This window comes from Athene noctua, unplaced genomic scaffold (genome assembly GCF_965140245.1).
Source record: "Athene noctua unplaced genomic scaffold, bAthNoc1.hap1.1 HAP1_HAP1_scaffold_292, whole genome shotgun sequence".
NCBI classification, from domain to species: Eukaryota; Metazoa; Chordata; class Aves; order Strigiformes; family Strigidae; genus Athene; species Athene noctua.
This window is the reverse complement of record NW_027437753.1, coordinates 42,501-45,000: the sequence shown is the minus strand read 5'-3', so window position 1 is coordinate 45,000 and position 2,500 is coordinate 42,501. Positions and strand designations below refer to the sequence as shown.

Sequence of the window (2,500 nt, the reverse complement as noted above, 5' to 3'; positions counted from 1 at the left end):
GAGGCACCCCCGCGGGGCCCTTGAGGATGTTTCCCTCACCCCAGGGCCAGGTACCTAGCGTCCGCGCCTCCGCGGCCCTCCCTCGGCTGAGCCCGGGGGTCGAAGGCCGCGGAGCCGGGGCGGAGGTTTAAAGACTCGGGCGGCTCGGTGCGACCCGCAGGGGCGGGCCCCGGCCGTGTGCGGCGGTTGAGCCTCCAGGGGCGGGAGTCGCTCTCGTGCAGGCCCTGGCCATGGCGGCCGCCGCCCACGCCGTGGGCTTTTTGTCCCCTCGGGCGGCCGCGCCGGGGAGGGGTGTCCCCCCTGCCCCCCCTTCTCCGCGGTCCGGTCTCGGCGGCGAGACCGGCGGCGTTCGGTCGGCCGCAGCCGGCCTGCCTCGCCCTCGAAACGCGAAGGGGAACCTCCCCCCCCCCGGCGGGGAGCGCGGGCTCTCTCGCCGTCGGGGGCGATGGCGATTCCCCCACGGTCGGGGGTCTCGCCGGGCGGGGCGGCCTGCTCGGGCCGCCGCGTCTCCGTGGACGCGCAGCGGCGCGCTTGCGGCTTCGTGCTCCTTGCTTGCCACCCCCACCCCTTCCCGCCCCGGCTGAGGGGAGGGGCGGCGCAGCCCCCGGGCCCGAGCGGCGGCGGCGGCGCCGCCGCTCGGCGTGCCGGCCGGCGGTCGCTCGGTGGCCGGCCGCGTGGCCTGTCCCGTCCCGGGTCCTGCCCGTCGCTTCGCAGTCGCCTTTCCCGGTCTCGGTCAGGCGAGGCGGGTGGGCGGCCGAGGGGCGTTCCCCGTCCCGTTCTCCGCGCGGAAGCGGGGAGAGGGGGCGTCGCCTCCGGCTCAGCGGCGTCCGCCTTCTGCCTGGCGCGTGCCTGCGGAAGGGGCCGAGACGAGAAGCGGCGGCGGCGGCTCCGGGAGGGCAGCCGCGGCGGTGCGGTGGCCGGGCGGCGGTCGGGCGGAGCGCCGGGCGGCGGCGTCGCGTCGCCGTCTCGGGTTCCGGCGGTTGGCCGTCCGTCCCTGTCTCCGGTGTGGTGCGGCGGCGGCGCCGCGCGGGCGTTCCCGGCGTCGGGGCGAGAGCCGGGGTTTCGGGGCCACGGGGGCAAGGAGCCGGCTGTCGCAGCGCGCGGGCGCTGGGCGGCGCGGAGGCGCGCGCGGCGCGAGCGGGGCGCCCCCGCTGGTCGCCCGCGCGGCGGTCAGCGTCTGTGGTTTCCCCCCTCCGCGCGAGCGAGAGGCGGGTGCAGGTCCGGGCGCGCGGTCGGACGCGCCGCCGGCCCTCCGTGCGGAGGCCGGGCCGAGCCCGGGCGCCTGGGCCGCCTCCGAAGCGAGCAAGGTGCTTGTTGTTTCCCCAGGTCGGTCGGGAGCGCGGGCTCCCCGGGCCCTTGCCGTTCGGAGCTTGTTTCACCCTTCCCTTCCTTCCCTCCGTTGTGATGTCGGTACGGTCATCTGAGGCGAGGCGCGACCGTCGCCCGCCGGTCGTCGCGCGCCCCCTCCGCGCGTGCGGAGGGGGGCGGTCGGTCGGTCGGTGGGGCGGCGGTCCGTCGTCCGAGAAGGGGGCCGCTTCTGCGGAGCGGTCCCGGCCCCTCCGCGCGCGCGGGGCGGTGCCGAAAGGCAGACAACTCTTAGCGGTGGATCACTCGGCTCGTGCGTCGATGAAGAACGCAGCTAGCTGCGAGAATTAATGTGAATTGCAGGACACATTGATCATCGACACTTCGAACGCACTTGCGGCCCCGGGTTCCTCCCGGGGCTACGCCTGTCTGAGCGTCGCTTGACGATCAATCGCCGGCCGGTGCGCCGTCCCTCCCCGCCTCGCCTCGGCGGGCGGGCGGGCGGCGTCCGCGGCGGCGCGGCTGGGGTGCCTCGCAGGCCCGTCGGTGTCGGCCGAGGGCCTTCGTCCCCCTAAGTGGAGACTCGGGGAGCGCTCCGAAGCTCCCCGCTCCCGGAACGCCCGCTTGGCGGAGCCTCGTCCCGCCGGGGCCGGGCGGCCCGTTGGTTCGGTCCGGCCGGGTCGGGCGCGGCGGTGGGGAAGGGCCGAGGTGTCGGGGGGGGAGAGGCGCGGGCCTCTTCCCCGGCCTCCTCCCGCGCGGGCGGCTGTCTGCGGGTGGGTACCGCGGCGGTACCGTGCCGTGCTGCCGCTCGCGTGCGGGGCGTGCGCCGTGGGAACGGGGGTCCTCCCCGTCGCCACTGGCCCCCCGCCTTCTTCTCCCTTCCCCGTCGTAGCCGCCGCGCTCCGGGCGGCGGAGGCCGGGGGTGGGCTCGGTGGGGGGGGTGCGGCGGCGGCGGCGGCGGCGGTGGTTCGGGGGTTGCGGCTGCGGTGGCGACCGCGCGTGCGGTCGGCGTCGGGCCCGGCCCCCCCCCTCCCGTCCGTCCGTCCTGTCCGTCCGCCCGCTTCCCCTCGGCGTGCCCTCCGCGCCTCCGCCGCGCCGCGCGCCCGGTCGGCCGTGGCGGGCCGTCCGCGTCCCCGGGGGCCGTCTCCGGGCGCGCCTCGCGCGCGTGCGTCGGTCTCGCGTTCCGGGCTGGGGC

The 2,500-nt window shown here is 78.5% G+C and overlaps 1 non-coding gene across 1 annotated transcript; it reads left to right on the top strand.

Annotated features, from left to right (window-relative positions):
• Positions 1-1,591: 1,591 nt before the first annotated feature.
• Positions 1,592-1,744, top strand: LOC141955520 (5.8S ribosomal RNA). Its single transcript, XR_012632602.1, has one exon. It is a non-coding gene; the product is annotated as a 5.8S ribosomal RNA (ribosomal RNA).
• Positions 1,745-2,500: the final 756 nt, after the last annotated feature.